The sequence below is a fragment of the Myxine glutinosa genome, chromosome 6, assembly GCF_964187855.1.
Source record: "Myxine glutinosa chromosome 6, kmMyxGlut1.1, whole genome shotgun sequence".
Classification (NCBI taxonomy): Eukaryota; Metazoa; Chordata; class Myxini; order Myxiniformes; family Myxinidae; genus Myxine; species Myxine glutinosa.
The window spans coordinates 6,906,760-6,930,642 of record NC_136266.1 but is presented as its reverse complement, the minus strand read 5'-3'; positions in this window follow the sequence as shown (position 1 = coordinate 6,930,642).

Genomic DNA, 23,883 nt, shown 5'->3' with positions numbered 1-23,883 from the left:
GGCACGCAGCCCGGAGCGCGCCAGTGTTACAGTGAGCTCCTGAAATAAAGACGCTTATAAGTTACCGCTTGTCCGCTTCCTCCTTGCTCGCAAGCAGCGCGCGTAACGCCGTGCTTTAATATCAACTGTACGCTTTTCTTTAGGGAAAATAATTGCATGATTTTGTACCTCTTCTTCAGCTTAGAACTTCAGGATAGACGACATTGCTGATAAAAGTTCCTTTTCTCGAATTGCACGAATATGTGAATTGTGATTGTTTCATTGTGATGTTTGTGCGGCGACGGGCGGTGTGTATAAGGGGCAGGGACTTAATCAACGCGAGCTGATGACTCGCGCTTACTGGGAATTCCTCGTTCGTGGGACACTGTCTCAAGCCCCAGTCCCCATCACGGATGGGGCTCAGCGGTTTACCCGAGTCTGACGGCGAAGGGCAAGGTCCACACAGGCCCGTCCAGTGTAGCGCGCGTACGGCCCCGGACACCGAAGGGCATTAAACGTTCATTAAACATTAAACGTTCATTAAAGGATTACGAAACGAAAAACATTATGAAATTACGTTCACACCATCACGTCAAACACGACCGTGAACACAAACATCGCCACAACATCGTCACAACGAGAACGTCGTCACAATGAACATTATGTGTATGTTATGCGGGAGTCCAAACCTGAGAATGCTGGAGACGAAAGCTGAAATTGGGAAAACTAAATGGTCTATTTTACTCCCAGGGGTCCCAGGATAACCCACCCAAAATATCTTTGCGATCGGTTCAGCAGTTTTTGCGGTACCTTCGAACAGACAGACGGACATTTGGTGAATTATAGTAAGATGAGGCGTTTCCAATGCAATGGCAGATCAAATACGAGCGGGGGGAGGGGCGAGTTATGGGGGGGAGGGAAGGGGGTTTTGGGGGAGAATGCCGCGGCTTACCCGTCAGTCTGACGGTGTCTTCACCCTGAAAATCAACTCAACCCGACGCGGATGTAAAATGTACAAATAGAAATATTTATTACGCGATGGAAGAACTAAAACCTTGATTGGGATCCCACTCACAGACTTCAAATACAGCACAGGGGAATGAAGAATAAAATAAAACGTTGTGTCCGTGTTTGTGTTGGGCTTATCTCGGTCTGTGTCTCGGGTCGATCATGCTCCGTCCGACGTGGCTCCGGTCGGCACGAATCGCTTGGCTCGTCTGCTGGTGTTCCACCGGCCCTCCCAATGACTAGAACGAGTCGAGTGCAGCTCGCTCCTCCGGCTGTGCCCGGACTCGTCTAGCGGAGTCGCCCCCTTGTCCGGAACCAAGATGAGAGGTCCGCCAGCACAGGAACGCGCAAAGGGCAACAAAATAAGAAAGGAATGGTCTCCATTGCGGGAAGGCAGGAAGAGGCAGAGGCGAAGAGGGAAGCGAGAAGAGGAAAAAATATCCGTCTCCGTTTACCTCTATCAGACGTCTTCTGATGTCAGCTCTCTATCTCTGCCAATCAGTGCGTCGTTTCCTTGCGGCTTTTTGCGCCTTCCTCACGTCCTGGTCTTTTTCCTCCAATCAGCGCGTCGTTTGTTGGAAGCTCGTCCGACCGTGCAACGGTCGCACGTCCTTGTGGTGTCCAATCAGTGTTGCGCGTCCTTCATCCTCCCTATTCTCCAACCGGTGCTCAGGTTGTTGCTCGCCCCTCCCCCTCCTGTCAATCACGAGTTCTCCGAGGCGTGACTCTCAGCCAGCCTGTGCGATGTCTGCTTGCCATGGCGCCGTAGTGTGCGGTCGCTTGCTGTCTGCTCTTCCGGTCAGTTTTATCGTCTTGTGGCGGAGGGGAATTTAATTAGTGTGTGCACCAATGGATCTAACTAATGTATGTGATGTGTTGCTGTCTGCTCTTCCTGTCAGTTTTATCGTCTTGTGCCGGAGGGGAATTTAATTAGTGTGTGCACCAATGGATCTAACTATAAATGTATGTGATGTGTTGCTGTCTGCTCTTCGAGTCAGTTTTGTCGTCTTGTGTCGGAGGGGAATTTAATTAGTGCGTGCACTAATGGATCTAACTGTTACGGATTAGGCCCTCATTATGGTTGTTGTTATCATTGTTGGTTGTAGATATTATGCTTATTGTGACTTAAGGGAAAGGGTTGTTGTGGTTGAAAGATTTAAAAGCGCTCCTGGTAAAATGTGGCCGGAAATCCGGATCGTGTCCGGAAGAGGTGGAGCGAGGCACAAAGAGGCGGGAGGACATCGAAAAGAGACATGTTTGTTGAAGCTCCGGCCCGAGCGTTCGATGTACAGTGCGAGTGAACTTTGCGTCCTTGAAGGGAAGTTCGGGCGATGAGAAATATCGCCAGAGTGCGTGGAGCCTGTGTCGCCGGGTATTCTCATTGAGGTTCCGGAGGATCCGGGCCTCAAAGTCCGGGTTGGAGCGAAAGCCGTCCGCCATCTTCGCCACGCGAGCAACCTGCAGTGGACAGGCTTTTGTCATGTCGGCTGGGCATTATTCCCTGGTGGTTTGCCGGGGACGGCTGTGCAAGAAAGGGGCACATGAGAATTATACGGAGGCTCACGGATTGAACCATAACGTGTACGTCGGAGTGCGTCTTTGTGAGGTTCCTCTCCACCGCTGTGTTGCTGGGGGCTGAGCACATGACCTCGGGGTCGTCTCGCTCATCTACGCCTCAATTGACCATCGGGCTTTGACTCCCCGATCGCGGGAGCGCACAGAGACGTTGGAACTTCGCCTTGGAGGGGCGCAGAGACATTGGGGGAGGTGCCGTGAGTGTGGGGTTAAGGGGCTTGACAAGGATATTATCGTAAGATTTGAAAGTCGGGGTGATTGCCCCCATTGTTGTATGGCTCTTTGGGTGTGATCTACAATATATTGTTGCGGATATGAGGATTGTGTTTTTTTATTGTGTTGTATTGTATAGTAAATTGTTGTAAATATCACCCTCTGTAAAATGTAATAATTCCTTGTAAATACCTCCATAGTGTGAAGGTCAAAGGGCGTCTCGGTAGTTATTCCATAAACACCACATTGCAGGACACGATAAAACCCTTGTTCAGTAGCTTATATCTTATTATGTGTATTAGGGTAAGGCTGTGTCTCCCATTAATTTAAATACTCCATTGCACCAAGTGAAATAAGAGTAGATCCCCTTTCATTTTATTTCAATGGCCAACTGCATTTTGGGCGGTTTTCTTCAACCACCATTGGCCACGAGGCAGGGTTGGGAAAGAAGGGCGTGTCTCCACCTCGTCATAGAGGGGAGGAGTGAGCCAGCCCCGAACAACCAACCGAGCACGAGGGGTTTGGTTTGAGAGGGTGGAGGAAGAGCGTTTGGGGGAGGTTCGAAAAGGTTGAGGGGCGGGGCCTATATAACCCGCCGCGGGGGTGTCTCCCAGAGAGATGAGTCCAAGAGAGGAGACAAGCAGATGGGCTGGAGAGAAGTGAGAGAAAGGCTGAGCTGAGCTGCGTGGAGAGGTACACGAAAAGGAAGGGTCCAAGGGAAAGCCGAGGAGCTTTTACGAAGCAAGCTACACGAGAGATACAGCAGAGGAGTGCAGCCCCGTTTCAACCAGCCGCGTGAAGCCCTGACGGTGTGCGCTGTAAAGCGGATTTCAAGGAGCCGCCGGCCCCCCCGCTTCCCGCCCGGAGTGGACCCGCTCGCTGTGCCCTGTGATCCCACCTGCTCATCCTTTCCAGCCATTCCTGCCTGCAAGTTCCCCATTTTGCCTACGTGAGTTTGTTTTGTTCGTGCTGTCCTGGGTAGTAACTAAGTCTGTATAAGCTAGTAATTTTCACTGTGTCACCTGCGTCTCATGTCCCCTGTAAATAAACGTGACTGGTTTCTTTTTGCTTATGTGTGTAAATAATAATAAACCCAGTTACTCTTCTGTACGTCTTCTTCCTCTTTGCATTCGGTCGCTTTAGAGTTTTCCAGATTGAGTAGCTGTGGCGCGATACGGCCAACGTTTGGGTAAATCGGGTGAATCGGGGAAGAACAGCTCAGCCGCAGTTATACCTCCGCTCGGTAAAAATAACATCCTAATCCGCGGACCGTAACAAATTGGTAGTCAGGAGTTGGGATTCGAACCTGGGACTAAATTTATTTAGCCCAAATTTTGGACACCAATTGTGTTATTACAGTAACAAATTGGTGTCGGGGAGTGAGATACGAGGCCCGAAGCGCGCTTAACGCGCTCAAAATTACGAGCTGCTGGAAATTTGTGTTGTAAAGCAAAACCCGAATTTTGAAATCGCGCCATGGCTGGTCAAGGCGACGGGATGCCGGTGGGAGAGATACAGATAGACGGGGTAGAACCGACCCAGGACCTCGAGGAAATGTATGTGGATGAAAGAGAGGAGGAGAACATTGGCAATGTGGTTGAGGGGGTATCAGGTGCACAAAATGGCGCTCTCGCGCACGAGGTTTCAGGCGCGCAAAATGGCGCCTTTGCGCACGCGGTCACAGCGGCACCAAATCTAGCCGCGCCCGCGACCGTAGCAGCGCCACCGGTGGATTTGAACCTTTTTATGATACAAATGAAGGCCCTTATGGACAAGAATAGTGAGCAAATAAGGGACGAAGCGAGGGCTCAGAGTGAGCGGTTGGGAAACCAAATTGTGGGATTGAGGGCTGATAGTGAGCGAATGAGGGACGAAGTGAGGGCTGATAGTGAGCGAATGAGGGACGAAGCGAAGGCTGATAGTGAGCGATTGGGGGGCAAAATGGGGAACCGGATGGATGCTCAGGGTGAGCAATTGGGGGTAATGAGGGACGAAGCGAGGGGTACCGGTGAGGGATTAGAAAAAAAAATTGAGGGGTTAGACAATGGGATAAAAGAGGTAAAGAATGGGTTAATGGGGGTGGAAAATAGAATGGCTGCCCAGGAGAATCAGTTAGAGGGGGTGAAAAGCGGGTTAATGGGGTTAGAAAATAGGATGGAAGGCAAATTGCGGGAAATAGGGGAGCAACCCGCCCGAGAAATTAAACAAATGGGAGAGCAGATAGAGGAGGTGAAAATCGGAGTAGAAACCAAACTGGATGCTCAGAGGGATGAATTGGGACAGATGAGGGTGGCATCTACAAAAGAGAGGGAGGAGATGAAAGAGGAGATACGACGAGGTGTAAGTGAGGAGCTCTCGGGGGTACGTGAGGAGGTAAAGCGAGGCGAAAAGCGTATGGAGAAAGAGGTGAGGAATAATATGGCTAGGTTACAGGGGGGCATAGAGGGTCTGACGAAGGGAGTAGAACAGCTGACAGTGGGACAAAAGGAACTCGTGGACCAAGTGGAAAAGAACACTGCAATAATCGGGGGGTTAAAAGCGACACAAAAGGACATAAAAAATGAATTAATAGCGACACAGAAGGAATGTCAGATGGTACATGAGGGGTTGACGAAGAAGTTGGAAGAGGTGACAGAAGTAATGGAGACGAAGGACCGAGAGGTGAGGACGCACATAGAAACGGTTAAAGTGGCGTTAGAGGCAGAGATAGAGGGGGCGCACAGGGAGATGAACACAACAACAACATGCATTTTAAGGCCATTTTCCCTGCTAGAGCGGGGGTTAGCCTTGCGGTCCCCATGACAATCTTCTCCATTTTGCCCTATTTTCTGCATCTCCCCTTGTTAACCCCCTTGCCCGCATTTCTTCTTCCACCATCTTTAGCCAAGTCTTTCTCGGTCTTCCCCGTCCTCTACTTCCTTCTACATTAACTTCCATCACTCTTTTCAACCAGTCACTTTCATCCTTCCTCAATACATGACCAAACCATCTCAACCTGTTCCTCTTCACAGCATCAATCACAGGCAATATTCCCATCATCTTTCGCAATTCATCATTTGTCTTCCTCTCTCTCAACGATACTCCGTACATCCATCGAACCATTCGCATTTCCACCCTTTCCAGCCTTCGTTGCTGCTCTACGTTCATTACCCATGTCTCACTCCCATAAATCATAACACTTCTCACACATGCAGCATACACCTTTCCCTTCAGCTTCAGCGACACTCTCCTCCTCATCAGCACGCCACTCAGTTCCCGAAACTTCTTCCATGCACATCTCACTCGAGCAACTGTTGCCGAGTCTGATCCACCTTCTCCATTCAGCATGTCTCCGAGGTAGCAAAATGTTTTCACACCTTCCAGCTTCACGCCGTCTCCAAGATCCAACTCAACATTTCCTCCATCTGCAGCTCCCTCTGTGCACACCTTACATTTGAATGTAGCTGCCACACTGGTAAATGACCCTCTCAGACCACTACATTTTTGATGAACCCACTCAGCACACATTGTACATTGAATGGAGTTCACTCCGACACCCTTCCTGCACACAGCACACGGCCACTTCCCAGTTCTTTCCACCTCACCACATGCTTTACCACTTGCCATCACCTTTGTCTTTCTGATATTCACCTTCAGACCTTTTGTCTCCATACATTCCTTCCACTTGTTCATCTTTTCCTTCAGTCCATCCATACTTTCCGCAATCAACACCAGATCATCTGCATACAACAACTCCCACGGTAAACCCTCCTTTACGTTCTGAGCCAGCACCTCCATCACAGCTACAAATAGTAGTGGACATAGTACCGACCCCTGATGCACTCCCACCTTCACCTCAAACTCACCACTGTTCCCGTCCTTCGTCCTTACAGCTGTGCGCGCTCTTTTGTACATTGCCATCACTACTCTGATCAACCATTCCTCCACTCCTAACTTCCTCAATGCCCATGTCAATACTTTGCGTGGAACCCTATCGAATGCTTTCTCCAGATCAACAAACCCAAAAAACAACTTCTTCCTCTTATCCATGTACTTCTCCTGCAACTGCCTCACAATGAAAAGCGCATCTGTCGTTCCTCTTCCTGGCATAAATCCAAACTGCATTTCGTCGATCTTCACTTTCTTCCTTATCCTCCTCTCCAACACCCTTTCCAATACCTTCATTCCATGCTCCAATAACTTTATCGCTCGGTACGAGCCACACTCCAGAGGGTCACCTTTCCCCTTGTATAGAGGGACGAGGGTACTCAGTTCCCAAACCACTGGAATGCGGCCTTCTTTCACCACCAGATTACAGATCTTTGTCATTCTCTTCACACCCCAACTTCCTGCTGCCTTCAACATATCTCCCACAACTCCCGTCGGCCCTCCCGCTTTTCCACTCTTCATTGCTTTTATCACTTCCTCAACTTCCTTCTCAGTTATCTTCTCTGCCGGTCCTAAAACTGGGTTACTCTCTATGTTGCCATCCCATTCATTCTCTGTATTCAACAGCATTTCCATATATCTTTTCCATCTTCCTTTAATTCCATCTGGGTCGACAACGATTTGTCCCACTTCATCCTTCAAGCAACTCACCCCCATCACATCACACCTCTCTTTCGCTATGTGCTTTGCAATCCTGAATACTGCTTTCTGACCCTCTTCTGAATCCAAGCGTTCTCCGAACATTTTCCTACATGCCCCCTGCGCCTTTGCTACCTCTTTCTTTGCAGCCTTCCTGGCTGCCTTATAACTTTCATGCTCTGCTGTTTCTGCTCCCGTACCCTTCGCCTTCTGCCACTCTTTGAACTTCTTCCTCTTCTCGTCAATCCTCTTTCCAACTTCAACATCCCACCACCATGTTTCCGAGTGCCTCGGTGGTCCTTTTGTCCATCCACATACCTCACCAACGGCTCCCAACAGACTATCTTTCATTGACATCCAACTACTTTCAAGCTCAACCACATCATCCTCTACCCTACTCAGCCTCTCTTTTAATGCCTCCCTTACTGTCACCTCTTTCAACCTCCACACCTTCATTCTCGGTTGGTACTTCAACTGCCGAGCTCTCCTCGCACCTTTCACCCTTATGTCGCAGACAACCAAGTGGTGCTGTGAAACAGCCTCCTCCCCCGGGATCACCTTTGTGTTCCGGAGGTGCCCCCTATCTCGCCTACGCACCATCAGGTAGTCAACGGTTGTCGTCGACCCACCTGACGTGTATGTAACAAGCTTATTGTCCTCTTTCTGGAACTGAGTATTACAAATCAACAAATCAGCTCCATCAGCAAACTCCAAAATCCTTTCACCTTCTCCATTTCTCACACCATATCCGTAACCCCCATGAACTCCCTCAAAACCATCCATACTCCTTCCCACATGTCCATTTAGGTCTCCTCCTACCACAACAACTTCCTCATCTTTCACGTTTTCCATCAGCTTCTCCATCGCACACCAGAACTTGTCCTTCTCTTCATCGCTTCGACCAACCTGCGGAGCATATCCCGAGATGACGTTCACCAAGAGCTTTCCAATCATCATTTTCACCATCATCAACCTATCACTCACTCTAGTCACACTCACCACACTGTCTACAAACTCCTCAGAAAACAGGACACCAACACCATTCACGCCCTCCGGGCACCCTTGCCACACAAACTTGTATTTCTGTCCCTGCCTACCCTTCACCATTCTCACACCACTTCCCTTCCATCTCGTCTCTTGCACACAACATATGTCCACTCTTCTTCTGACCAATACTTCCACCACTTCTCCTGATCTCCCTGTCATTGTCCCTACATTCCATGTCCCAAACCTCAGAAACCGATCTCCACTTCGGGCTGCACCCTGCCCATATGTAGTTGTAATTGTCATGGTTCTCTTTTTGAGGCAATGTTTTTATGGCCGGATGCCCTTCCTGACGCCAACCCTCTTAGTCGTCTCTTACGACACGCAGGGATACGGTGTTACGCCGAGCTTACGCCGGTGTTACGAGGGCTTAGGGACCGGGATACGGTGCAGGGATAGGAAGGGCGCGCCGAGGAGGGAGATGAAGGAGGTAAAGGAAAAATTAGAGGAGGTGGAAGAAGAGGTGAGTGAAATTAAGAAGAGACGGACAGAAACTAAGAGAGAAATACAGGAGGAGGTGATGGAATATGTGCAAGGTCGGTGCTCAACTCATAATGGTGTGCTCACTAAACAAATAAAGGGTTTGCAGGTGGCGAAGGAGGTGCGGAGACGAGGTGCCAAGGTGAGTGGCGATATACGTGGAAATGTACATGATGTGAGGAAAGCTTCAGTCGGCTTGGGGGTTGATGTGGACCCGGGTGTTCGTGAGAGGCCGTTGGTGAAGTGTGCGACAGGTACGGTGTGCGAAAAAAGAGGTGTGCGAGAATGTCCGACCATGGAGTGTGTGAGGAAAAAGTGCGCGCCGAGGAGTGAGTGTGCTGTCGAGAGTGAGTCGGTCGTAGCGCGTGTGCGAGGGAGCACATGGAAGCGCGGTGTGGTGAGTGTTACGGAGGAAGTAACGAGAGAGTGTGCGCAAGAGGATGCGCGAGAAAGGTGTGTAACGGACGGGTGCATGAGGAAAGAGAGCGCTGTCAAAAGTAAGGAAGAATGCACGCCTGTGGTGAGTGTTACAGAGGATGTAACGGGAGAGTGTGCGCGAGAAAGGTGTGTAACGGACGGGTGCATGGGGAAAGAGTGCGCTGTCAAAAGTAAAGAAGAATGCACACCTGTGGTGAGTGTTACAGAGGATGTAACGGGAGAGTGTGCGCAAGAGGGTGCGAGAGAGAGGTGTGTAACGGACAGATGCGTGAGGAAAGAGTGCACTGTCGAGAGTAAGGGTGAGTGCGCTGTCAAGAGTGGTGGTGAAAGGAGTGAGAGTGACCCGGAGCGTGAGTTGGTTGTGACAGGTGAGAGAGGATGTACACCTGGAATGGAAGGATGCACACCTGGAATGGTAGAGCGTGTGTGGGAATGCACACTTGAGTTGGTAGTGAGGCACGTGGTTGGGTGTGCGAGTGAGAGCACACCTGTGATTGTCACAGAGGAGGTGACCGAGGAGGGAGCGCGAAGAGGTGTGTTGGTGAGGTGTGCGAACAACGAGAGTGTGCAAAGGTGTTCGGTGGTCAGGTGTGTGACCAAGTCTGTGAGTGGAATGAGTGTACCTGGGTGTGTAAGAGAAGGTGCAATGACGAGGAGCAAGGGAACAGCTGGATGTATGAGCAAGGAACGGGCTGCGGGGTGTAAGCATGCAGGCGAGGCCTCGACGGTAACCGGGTTAGCGGTTAGAACGACATTTAGCCGAATCGGGCCCTCGGTGTGCGTCGGGCAGCTTCGCGTGCCGCGAGGACCAGCGGGGATCCGAACCACGGCGGGTTCGAAAGGACCGCCGTACGTGATCCACACTGGGCCGCGCTTGGAACGGCCGCGTCCGTGCTCCGCTAGGCGGAACGGGCAGCCCGATAGGAAGGGTCGTCATGGCGACCCCCTTTTGTTGAGGCGTTCCGGCAGGTCGAGATCGGGACATTGGATGGCTCCATGCCGAGGTGGTGCATGGGATCTCGGCCCGGGTAAGCGCCCTTCCCTGCACCGAGTGCCGGACGCATCCAGCCGCCGGCACAAAACAACCCGCATTCATGGCTCGGCTGTACGAAGCCGAGCCTTAGAAGTGAATTGGCGCACCGAGAGGATCTAGTAAGTAGACGGGTGATGAGGTTAGTATTTTGGACCCAAAATTAGAAAAAGGCAAAATTTGATGATTGGCAAAGGATTGGCAGCGTGATGATTGGTAATGGTACAGTGATTGGCAGATGATTGGCAAATTTTTGATTTGTTGGATTTGGACGAGCAAAATTAATAGTGAGAGATGCCCCATGTGGTGGGATGGCCAATCCACCATCCCTCACAGAGGGGGGCAAAGGAGCACTAGTTTATGGGGTTGATGGCAGTGAAAACTAGCCCGGGTGGGTTAGGATATATCGTGTGTAGGGATCTAGAGATTGACATTAGGTAACGTTAAGGTTAGGTAGTGACTGACACCTGTAGTGGGGACGCAGGTAGATTAGTGTGGATGATAATGACGTGGTATGTGCTAGTTTAAAGGGAAGACGGGGAGCACTAAGTTAGCAGGGCAACAGGTAGTTGAGATGATGCCGTGTGAGTGTTGGAGGTGTATTCAAGTGTATTGAGCAGGGTATGAGTAAATGAGTGTGAGGAACAGGTGTGATTGCACAGGTGAGCAACTGGACAGGTGGATGGAGCAGTGTATGAGGGAGTAGTGGTGATTGCGTGTGGTGTTGACCAAATGGTCCAGGAAGAGGAGGAGGGTGCAGGTGGCACCAGGTGTGAGTGCACAGGTGTGCAACAACAGGTATGAGGAACAGGTGTATGGAATAAATGGTAGTGTGGAATATCTGGAGTATTGGAATGGATGGTCGTGGAGTGAGTAGGATGGGAACTGTGGAGTGGAGTGGATGTTGTGAAGGTGTGAATGGGGGAAGAGTGGACCCCCATCACGGATACCCGGGGCTGGTAGTGTAAGTGTTAGGTAGAGGGTATAGGTAAATTGTGGTTGGATATTGGCATCTGTGGTGCGGGTGGAAGAATGGTGATTGGATGGGTGCATTAGTGTTGTGGAAATGGCTGGGCGTTTTTCCGTACGCAAGTTCCCCTGCCTGCAAATACTCCACACCATGCCAGGTTGTTTTTATTATTTTTATGTGCAAATGTTTTGGATTGTGAGACGCATCATGACGTGGGTGTGACATTGTGCTTGATGTTCCATCTCTTCCTCCTTATGAGGATTGATGACGAATTGGGTGATGGCAAATCTTGGATAGAGGGATTGTGAAGACGAATTTGGTATAGGGGAAATATGGGGAAGACGTGACAGTAGCGACGGATTTGTAAATGTGTAGATTTTTGTACATATGGGGTAAGGGCAAGGGTAGTGTAGGTGACAGGGGGGGTGACGTACGGTAGGGACGAGCTTTCTCACTTCGCCCTCCGTACGCATTTCGCCTTGCATTGCCTTGTTTGATGTGTACCCTTGTGACCTTACCCCTCGCTCATTTGTCTTCCCCCTTTTGTCTCCCACATGACCTGTGCGCCATTGGGCGCCGAGGGGAGCGTGCGTGAGTCGGCCATTGTGCGCCCGAAATTCCCTGAACCAGCTGTCTGCATCGATGCACCACATTATGGGCCACATGCCTGTGGCCGAGCACCACGTATGGACCCCATGGGTTGGGGCATGGCCCCTCTGCTGGAACCGGCCATGAAGGCCCGAAATCTGGCTGGCGGACCTTGGCCACTGGGCACCGATGCCCCACAGGTGAACCACACTAGTCGGCCCTGTGGGCCATAAATAAAGAAAATAACATGGACACGTTGGGTGCATATTATTGTAATACAAATAGGCCGCCAGCAAAGGAAAAGACGACAACTGGAAGAAATAGTAAATAGCCAGCAGAGGGAGCCGAAGAGCAAGAGACCACCTGCAGGGTTAGGGGTTGTTGATTTTATTTTTATTGAACATTGTTGAACTGTGGTGACTGCACCGATTGGTGCTTGAGGGTGTGTTGGTGCGTTATAGGTGCTTTCATGGTGCATTGATGCAGAGCAGACTGTCTCCCCCCCAGAAAGAACAATTACAGGTCTTGGGTTCGTTTTGTAAATAAAAGTAGCGTCAATTGTAAATAATGCTCCCCACCGTCAGTGTATAGTTTGAAGACCATTCCGCAATTCGGTTAACTGTGGGCGTGAGTCTGTTAGGCAGGGTGCAATGGAGCAGCGGGACACATTTATTTATGTTTTAAAACTGTCGCACTCAGGGTCAGGTTAAAAGTAGAGGGAACTACACCTACGTGTCACACTAAATTAAAGTTGTCGGCCCGGAACTTGCCTAAGAGGAGGAGGGTGCAGTGTTGCGGATATGAGGATTGTGTTTTCTTTATTGTGTTGTATTGTATAGTAAATTGTTGTAAATATCACCCTCTGTAAAATGTAATAATTCCTTGTAAATACCTCCGTAGTGTGAAGGTCAAAGGGCGTCTCGGTAGTTATTCCATAAACACCACATTGCAGGACACGATAAAACCCTTGTTCAGTAGCTTATATCTTATTATGTGTATTAGGGTAAGGCTGTGTCTCCCATTAATTTAAATACTCCATTGCACCAAGTGAAATAAGAGTAGATCCCCTTTCATTTCATTTCAATGGCCAACTGCATTTTGGGCGGTTTTCTTCAACCACCATTGGCCACGAGGCAGGGTTGGGAAAGAAGGGCGTGTCTCCACCTCGTCATAGAGGGGAGGAGTGAGCCAGCCCCGAACAACCAACCGAGCACGAGGGGTTTGGTTTGAGAGGGCGGAGGAAGAGCGTTTGGGGGAGGTTCGAAAAGGTTGAGGGGCGGGGCCTATATAACCCGCCGCGGGGGTGTCCCCCAGAGAGATGAGTCCAAGAGTGGAGACAAGCAGATGGGCTGGAGAGAAGTGAGAGAAAGGCTGAGCTGAGCTGCGTGGAGAGGTACACGAAAAGGAAGGGTCCAAGGGAAAGCCGAGGAGCTTTTACGAAGCAAGCTACACGAGAGATACAGCAGAGGAGTGCAGCCCCGTTTCAACCAGCCGCGTGAAGCCCTGACGGTGTGCGCTGTAAAGCGGATTTCAAGGAGCCGCCGGGCCCCCCGCTTCCCGCCCGGAGTGGACCCGCTCGCTGTGCCCTGTGATCCCACCTGCTCATCCTTTCCAGCCATTCCTGCCTGCAAGTTCCCCATTTTGCCTACGTGAGTTTGTTTTGTTCATGCTGTCCTGGGTAGTAACTAAGTCTGTATAAGCTAGTAATTTTCACTGTGTCACCTGCGTCTCATGTCCCCTGTAAATAAACGTGACTGCTTTCTTTTTGCTTATGTGTGTAAATAATAATAAACCCAGTTACTCTTCTGTACGTCTTCTTCCTCTTTGCATTCGGTCGCTTTAGAGTTTTCCAGATTGAGTAGCTGTGGCGCGATACGGCCAACGTTTGGGTAAATCGGGTGAATCGGGGAAGAACAGTTCGGCCGCGGTTATACCTCCGCTCGGTAAAAATAACATCCTAATCCGCGGCCCGTAACAATATTATGGTTTGTTTATTACCTGGTGTGGTTGCATTATTGATTCGACTGTTTCATTCGCTGGTTCCATTGAGGGAAATTATTTGCTGGGTTTCAACCAAGGATAACACATCTTTCTGCTGGGGACCCTCTCGGGGTTCGGAGGTCCACCGAGACCAGGGGTAAGGGGGGGTAGCCCGTAAAACTAACTAATGTATGTGATGTGTTGCTGTCTGCTCTACCGGCCAGTTTTATCGTCTTGTGCCGGAGGGGAATTAAATTAGTGTGTGCACGAATGGATCTAACTAATGCATGTGATGTGTTGCTGTCTGCTCTTCCGGTCAGTTTTATCATCTTGTGCCGGAGGGGAATTTAATTAGTGTGTGCACGAATGGATCTAACTAATGCATGTGATGTGTTGCTGTCTGCTCTTCTGGTCAGTTTTATCATCTTGTGCCGGAGGGGAATTTAATTAGTGTGTGCACTAATGGATCTAACTAATGCATGTGATGTGTTGCTGTCTGCTCTTCTGGTCAGTTTTATCATCTTGTGCCGGAGGGGAATTTAATTAGTGTGTGCACTAATGGATCTAACTAATGTATGTGATGTGTTGCTGTCTGCTCTTCCAGTCAGTTTTATCGTCTTGTGCCGGAGGGGAATTTAATTAGTGTGTGCACCAATGGATCTAACTAATGTATGTGATGTGTTGCTGTCTGCTCTTCCAGTCAGTTTTATCGTCTTGTGCCGGAGGGGAATTTAATTAGTGTGTGCACGAATGGATCTAACAACACATGTGATGTGTTGCCATAAGGGACACCGAATGATCACAGAGGTTTGACATACCGGGGAGTTAGCCTAATCCCTCTTCTACCTATCACCCGATCATCCTCGCATGATCACAGCTGCACACTTGATCCGACATTCGGGCTACAGAACTTATTACATCGAGATTCCCTTTCCCGACAGACGAAGCACCGACCTATGCAGATCTACCTGGATCTATATATGCCTGACCCAACCAACATATCACATGTTTATTTATTCCATATACTTATTTTAATATTTTGATTAATGTAATTTTATATTTATTAAATTTATTAATGTAATTTTATATGATTAATATTATTTTTATGTACATTTGTAAGTTTTATGAAACAGTTTTATTATTGTAAACTTGACAAATTTCAGTATTCGAACTGCCTTGCCCAGTGTTTAAATATTTCAATAAACCGAAATGAATGAATGAATGGACTATTTAACTTTTAAAATCGTTGATGTAATGAATACCGTCCCTTGGACCTATAAATTACATGATTTGAATGGGGAAGAAATCTTGGGTTCATTTTATTGACAAGAATTACAAAAGCCCCAAATAAGCAGATAATGCCCTTGAAAGCAATGGGTTGGCGCTTCACAATCCTCTACTATACACCGCTATGGACACTCGAGGGCCAAGTTCAGGGCGTATAGTAGGGGGCATCTGCTGAGGTATTAAAAATAATAAATAAACAATCCATGTAATGGGGGACGTTCGCAGATCTGTGAACCCCAAACACAGAATCCTCAACTGAATAATCAGTCAAGGCTTAACTTCGAATCTATTTGACCTTGCCGGACCCCCAACCGGTCCCCGAAGTTTCGTCCAAATCCGTCCACAACTTTTTGAGATATCCTGCCATGTATCGTTTTTGGCCCCATCTCCCAATGGTGAAGAATCACTTCAAAATTCTAGTCACCGAATCCAGATCTTTACCAAAATCTAATCATTTCGTCCTTGACACAAACGCTCCATCTCTGCCTGCGACCGTTCACTTGAACTAGATTCCTATATTCTGATGTGAAAAGCGAAATGTACAACATTTAACAACTAAACGCGGACGTCGTAGGAAACACCGTTTAGATTTCCTGCCCGTTGTGTGTTTTCTCTTGAACTTCTCCCGCCGCTGGTCGTGTCTTTTGACCAAGCAGGAGTTAAATTAATTGAAATGATTTAATCTGAAAGCTCCGGTGAGTAATCCTCAAGCGATCTCTTGTTATTATCTTCCACTGATTTTAAAATAACATTTACCTCAGCTGAGGAAGAAGCCAGGACGAGCATTTCATGCGATCCACAGGTGCTTGGAGTGCTGACCACGCCCAAAAGGTGAATTATTGTGTTATAGAGAAGTAAAGTCGTCCTGGTTTTAACAATGTTTCATTTATAATTCAGCCATTCTGCTCTCTGTCTGCGGAAATATTCACATTTCTTCTTTGACCAAGTTGCACTTTCACCCCTGATCGTTTGCCCTCCACTTCCGCCTCTGCCGTTGCCGAGCAACGGGTTTTGAGACAGATCTTCGAAGGAATGAGGGAGAAGAGTGAAGGATGAAAGAATGAGGTGAGCAGCAGGGACGTGTTCCATCAGCAAGCCGCTTGTAATGTCGATAATAACAGGTGTCGAACACTCCGCTCTGTTACCTTGGAGTGCTTACTTGAGCGCTTTGAATCAAGCGAGCCGCTTGGCGAGCGGTAAGCGAGCTGCTTGCTAACGGAACACCCTGGGAATTGAGGCCCACATGGTCCGCCGGCTGGTCGTGCACCCCCACCCCCAGTACCATACCTGGGTGGCACCTTTTGATTCCTTTGGATGTCCTGCGTGAGTAATACGATGTTAACATAAAATATATTGGGTTGGATATTTGTACTTCAGGTACCTTGTTGATAGGTGCCCATAGTCACGTGACGTGAACTTCATACTCTGAAATTTCGGGAATATGGTTGCTCAGCAACCTCCTGCCTCAATTTGAATAAACCTTTCGTTGATTGTTGCATATCATTTGAAAGGTTAAATCAATTGTCTGTTCAATGATGCAGCAAATATTCATTTCTGATGAATCTTCATCCGAACAGTCATGAAATCACAATAATAAACGAGATCATCACAAGGAAGGGCACACATACCTCCACCTGACTGTTTATTTTCTTTATTTTTTTTGTGTACAAGATCGAGGTTCGTGTAAGAGATAACATTGATCACAAAAAGACAAACTGACACATAAAACGTATGATAAAGGGAGCAGGAGACAACATGGAGAGCAGGGATATCGGGAGATCTGTGGGAGGGTGAAGGCTTGGGGGGAGGAGGCATGGGAAGGGGGTGGGGGAGGGGGTGGGAGAGGTAATAAAAAACACATGGACACTGCTAGGTCTTCCAGGAAAGAAGTCGGTATTTCAAAAAAGTGGGTATGGGGTGAATTAACAGGGGTAGAAAAGATCAAGGTTTTGGATGGGGGAAGATAAGAGATGGTGGTGAACAGCTGTTTTAAAGACCTGGAGGGAGGAGTGGGATTGAAGAGAGTGAGGGAGTTTGTTCCAGAGGCGGGAGAAAAGAGGAGTGAAGGTGAGGAGAGAGTCTTGATTTTGGCAGATTCACCAGAAGAGGGTTGCTGGCAGATCTTGTGCGACCTGCAGGAATATTTGGGGGACAGAGCCCAGAGAGAGCTGGGGGAGCAAGGCCCGAGAGGAGTCGGTAGAAGATGGAAAGACCACCAACCTGCCTGCGGTGAGTAACTGAAAGGCCCTCGGAGATAGCGTCATCGCGGGAGATTCCAATGATTCTAAACGCTTTGGTTTCAACAGCGTGAAGACGAACTTGGTGTGAGGCAGGAGCACCAGCCCAGAGGGGACAGCAGTATTCCATTGAGCTGCGGATGAAAGCCTTGTATGTGGTGAGGAGCTCAGGTGTGCCAAGGAAGGACTTCACACGACGGAGGATGCCCAGTCGGCGACTGGCTTTGGAGGCCAGCTTGGAAATGTAGTTTTCTCAGGAAAGATCATGGCAGATAGTGAGACCCAAAAGCTTGAGTGACAGAACTTCTTGGAGAGGATTATTCAGAAAGTAGATGGGAGGGTTGTCCAGTCGGTCTTTTCGGAGAGACATCGTAAGAGTGTGAGATTTGTCAGGATTGAAAGACATGTTCCACTTGTTTGCCCAGTCTGTGATTTTGTCCAGGTCTGCAGAGAGTGAGGAGGCTGCAGACTGCCGATCTGAGGGATGAGGAATGGAGCGGCAGAGAGTGGAGTCATCAGCAAAGAGATAGAGAGGATTTTCAAGAGAGTCAGAGAGATCATTGATGAAGACCAGAAAAAGCACAGGGCCCAGAACACTGCCTTGGGGAACTCCAGCCTGAACAGGAATAGGAGATGAGAGAAACCCATTCAGGGCCACACGTTGACTACGACGAGAGAGGAAGTACGCCAGCCATGCGTGGAGATTTCCATGGATACCAAAGAAGGAGAGTTTGGTGAGCAGAGCGGGGTGCCAGACCGTATCGAAGGCACGTGATATGTCGAGGGAGACAGCTCTAATTTCCTGTTTGGCATTGAGGACCTCCATCCATTGTTGAGACAGCAGAAGCAGCATGTCCAGAGTAGAGTGACCTGGTCTGAAACCAAATTGATGATCAGAGATCAAGCCATTGGAGAAGAGGAAAGATTTCATATCCGAAGCAATGATGGATTCCATGACTTTGCTGATAATTGGGAGAAGGCTGATTAGTCTGTAGTTGCTAGGATCAGTTTTTTCACCTTTTTTGTGCAAAGCTGTGATGTTGGCTGATTTCCAAGCAGTGGCAGTTGACCTTGAGCAAAAGAGAGGGTGAAGAGAACAGAGAGAGGGAGTGAAAGAGTGGAAGAACAGGATTTTAGGACCCGTCGGCTGATGCCGTCAGGTCCAGTTGCAGAATCAGAGTCGAGGGTTGACAGAAACTTTTCCACCTTGTCAGGAGGAAAGGACACGGAGTCCAGGAGCAGCTGGGTACGACTGCGTACGGTGGGTAAAGAGAGGGATGGATTTGGGACACAAGATTTAGAGGCAAACACAGAGTTTAGGCATTCAGCTTTTTCACGTGCGGAGTCAGCTGTGTAGCCGTTTGAGGTAAGGGAGGGGATGGAGGGGGAACAAACACCAGAAACAGATTTGACCAGACGCCACCAGGATTTGGAAGAGGGAGACAGATAAGAGAGTTCGGTCTTGAGAACGGAGAGATATTGTTTCCTGGCTCTCCTGAGGGTGGACACACACTTGTTTCGGGCTTTGTGAAAGGAAATGAGATTTCCTTCCGTTGGATTTGCTTTCCAGGAGACGAAGGCAAGTTGTTTCTGGGCAACAGCCTCACCACAAGATTCCGTGTACCATGGACGGGAGGAAGGGTATGACAACTGAAGACGAGAAGGGATAAATCTGTGCATGAGAGAGAGCAATTTACTTTGGAAGAATTCCCAGGATGAGTTGATGTCAGAAGTGGTTGAGATGGGAGACCAGTCCAGATGATTGATGGCTGCTTGAAGACCGTGCCAGTTGGCCTGAGTGAAATGCCAGACTCGTCGATGCTGAGGAGGCGCCCTGAGAATGGTCAGAGAGATGCCCACTTTAACAAGCACATGATCAGATGAGCCGATTGGAGCAGAAGAAGAGCAGCAGACATTTTCAGGGAAGTTAGTCATAACCAAGTCCAGAAGAGAAGATGCTCCGTTGACTGAGATCCGGGTCGGGAAATTGACAGATTGTGCCAGTCCCAGTGAGTTGCAGAAGTCCTTTGCTGAGGAGCCATGGCTGGTGAGAGAGGGACCCACACCCAGCCAACTGGCATGGTGACAATTGAAATCACCACATATGAGGAAGAGAGAGTTAGGATGAGTAGACAGAAGTTGGTCCATATTATCAGACAGCGAGATGTAGATGGAGTCATCACTGTTTGGTGGACGGTACAACACACATATGAACAAGAGGTGGGAGCGAAGGGGAGGCCGTAGCCAGAGGTTTTCCTGGGGGTGAGGTGGAGAGAGTGCAGTGCAGGGCGAGTGAGGAAGAGAGTTTTTGATAAAGATAGCAACCCCACCTCCAGGACGAGGCTCAGGTCTCTCATACCGGAGGAGGGAGTAACCCGGGAGATATACTAAGGAATCAGAGACATCATGAAGGAGGAAAGTTTCTGTTCAGCAGATCACGTCTGGTTTGACAGAAGCAACCTGTATGGAGAGATCAGTTGAGTTTGAACGAAGGCCCCGGATGTTTGAGGTCCATACCGTTAATGAAGAGGGAGGGGGAGCATCGGATACAGAACAGGGGGGAGGAGGGGTAGGGTAAGATGTGGAAGAGGTGGCAGAGGTAGGGAGAGCTGTTGAAGGTGTGTCAGAGATTTCAGAATAGCTCAGAGAAAGGGAAGGATGGGGCGGACAAAAGGTTTGATGGTGATTGGGTGAGGCACAATAAGGTGTTATTTGAGGAGGGGGAAGAGTGAGGCAGAAGGTTGGGGGAGATGGAGGTGAGAGTTGGAAGAGGGAAGAAGTGGGGAGGACGCTTTGAGGAGGGGAGTGAGAGGGGGGAAATTGAGAAGAAATGAGGGTGGGGAGATTTGAAGGGGAGGGGCGAGGGGGGAGTTTAGGAGGGAAGGGACAAGGGGAGGGATTTGAAAGGGATGGGATATGGGGGAGATTTGGAGGGGAGGGGTGAGGCGGGAGTCAAGGAGGGGAGGGGCGAGGGGGAGTCTTGGAGGGGAGGGGTGTGGGGGGAGTTTAGGAGAGAAGGGGAAAGGGGGGAGATTTGAAAGGGATGGGTGATGGGGAGGATTAGGAGGGGAGTGGCAAGGGGGAAGATTTGGGGTGGAGGGGTGATGGGGAAGATTTGGATGGGAGGGGTTATGGGGAAGATTTGGAGGGGAGGGGTGAGATTGGATTTTAGAAAGTGTACGATTAATGGGAAACGAACATTAATTGCAAAATGAGTTTCTTGTGACCTTCGAGTCAAAAATACGTTTAAGGACGCTGGAGGGAGGATGGAGTGCAGGAGAGTTTAGGGAATGTAGAAAAGAGGCACTGAAAGAGATGGAATTGTTTTTGGGGATGGATAGATTTGGTGAGCAAGTCCTTTTAAAGAAGAAGAAGAAAAAGGTGTTATAATATATGATGGAATACAGAACTTGAGGGGAAAGTGTAAACATTATAAGGTTAATAACAGTGAACGTTAACAGTGAACAGTAATAACTGTTATTACAGTAACAGTAATAACAGTGAACGTCGTTCGAAGAACGAACGAACGAATAAGAATGAATAAACGAATGAGAACAAAGAATAAGAACAGAGAAGGAAATGTTTTTTTGTTTTTGTTTTTTTAGTTGATTTTAAACAAGGAAGTAGGCTGTGGGGTGAAAAGACTGGGAAAAGCAGAGAACGAAAGTTATTGGAGCACAAAAGACGGACCGCTGAGAGAAAAACGAAGCCTCAAGGTTGGACACTGTACAAGGCCTCAAAAGACACGGCACGATTTCACACGATTTTCTATACAGTTATGAAAGATTTGCACCGAAAATCTTCCTCGGGAAACACGATACGTACAACACCATAAAATAAATACAGTTATAACGAAAATACAAATGGGAACAATTACTTAACTTCGATTTCGATGGAGAGTGTGGACAGCTGCGAATAAACGAAAACCTCGCGGGCAAGACCGGAAGCGGCAAAATGTGATCGTCACCGTGACATTCTTCCTCCGACCCGACAATCCGTGTCTCGATATAATATGCAACTCAGGAATGCTCAACATCTTGACCTACCTCGGTGTAAGACTCAGAGATACAAGAATTCAACAATTCCTTTTTTGATTGAAATGCTTAATTCTGTTATGTAGGTGCATCTTACTATAATTCACCAAATGTCCATCTGTCTGTTCGGAGGGAACCGTAAAAACTGCTGAACCGATCGCAAAGATATTTTGGGTGGGTAAACCTGGGACTCCTGGGAGTAAAATAGGCTATTTAGTTTTCCCAATTTCAGCTTTCGTCTCCAGCATTCTCAGGTTTGGACTCCCACATAACATTCGTGTAAGCGTAATGTTCATTGTGATGTTCTCATTGTGACGATGTTGTGACGATGTATGTGTTCGCGGTAGTGTTTGACGTGACGGTGTGAACGTAATTTCGTAATGTTTTTCATTTCGTAATCCTTTAATGAACGTTTAATGTTTAATGAACGTTTAATGTTTAATGAGCGTTTAATGTTTAATGAACGTTTAATGCCCTTCGATGTCCAGGGCTGCACGCGCGCTACAGTGGACTTGCCAGCGTGTACCTTGCCCTTCGCCGTCAGGCTCGGGTAAACCGCTGAGCCCCATCTGTGATGGGGACTGGGGCTTGAGACAGTGTACTTCATTAAAAGTATAACAAGGCGGCCATCTTGGATTTTGACGTGGCGACCCAATTTTCAATAGCGTTCTCCCTTGTGTATAGATACACCCACACACCAGATTAGAAGTTGGTACTTCGCTTATTTTTCAAGATATTCCGCTCACAAGGTTCAGACATACATGGAGTCAGACATAAATGGCGGCGGCCATCTTGGATTTTGACGTGGGTTGCACCCACACACCAAATTAGAATTCGGTCCTTCGCCTACGCACGCACGGACGGACACACGGAAGGAGGGGAAAACCATAGTACCCCTTTCGCTCCGTGGTGCGACGGAGGACAATAAACGCTGTCTCCATCGATCTTGCCAAGGCCGTAACAGCTATCGGCTCAAAAGCCTTTTAACTGTTGATTTGGTACAGTTACACGTATCGGGAGTACATATGACATAGCGATTGTGAACACTATTATCGAGCACGATTCACGATCACGATCATCACGATCATAGTGTGTCGATCACGATTTGAAACACTATGGAATAATATTTACCGATATGAACAGTGATGTGGCTTTTATTGAAATTTTAAAGATACTGTTTAGATTTTGATGATTTGCGTGTGATATGATTCAACGGATGTTTACATGAATCGTTTAAAATAAAAAAACCCTTCAATTTCTGATATTTTTTTTCCTTTTCATTTGGCCTTCCCAATTGAAGCCCCGCCCATTGGGCGGGTACCGTTGCCAGTTCATATAAACATCCGTCAAATCATATCACACGTAAATCATCAAAATCAAAACAGTATCTTTAGAATTTCATTAAAAGCCACATCACTGTTCATATCGGTAAATATTATTCCATCGTGTTTTAAATCGTGAAATCAACTGTACGCTTTTCATTAGGGAAAATAATTGAATGATTTTGTACCTCTTCTTCAGCTTGGAACTTCAGGATAGACGACATTGCTGATAAAAGTTCCTTTTCTCGAATTGCACGAATATGTGAATTGTGATTGTTTCATTGTGATGTTTGTGCGGCGACGGGCGGTGTGTACAAGGGGCAGGGACTTAATCAACGCGAGCTGATGACTCGCGCTTACTGGGAATTCCTCGTTCGTGGGACACTGTCTCAAGCCCCAGTCCCCATCACGGATGGGGCTCAGCGGTTTACCCGAGAGCAAGGTACACGCTGGCCCATCCAGTGTAGCGCGCGTGTGGCCCCGGACACCGAAGGGCATTAAACGTTCGTTAAACATTAAACGTTCATTAAAGGATTACGAAACGAAAAACATTATGAAATTACGTTCACACCATCACGTCAAACACGACCGTGAACACATACATCGCCACAACATCGTCACAATGAGAACATCGTCACAACGAACGTTATGCGAATGTTATCCGGGAGTCCAAACCTGAGAATGCTGGAGACCAAAGCTGAAATTGGGAAAACTAAATGGTCTACTTTACTCCCAGGGGTCCCAGGATTACCCACCCAAAATATCTTTGCGATCGGTTCAGCAGTTTTTGCGGTACCTTCGAACAGACAGACGGACATTTGGTGAATTATAGTAAGATGAGGCGTTTCCAATGCAGTGGCAGATCAAACACGAGCGGGGGTTGGTGGGGGGTTATGGTGGGGGGAGGGGGGTTTGGGGGAGAATGCTGCGGCTTACCTGTCGGTCTGACGGTGTCTTCACCCTGAAAATCAACTCAACCCGACGCGGATGTAAAATGCACAAATATAAATATTTATTTCGCGATGGAAGAACTAAAACCTTGATTGGGATCCCACTCACAGACTTCAAATACAGCACAGGGGAATAAAGAATAAAATAAAACGTTGTGTCCGTGTTTGTGTTGGGCTTATCT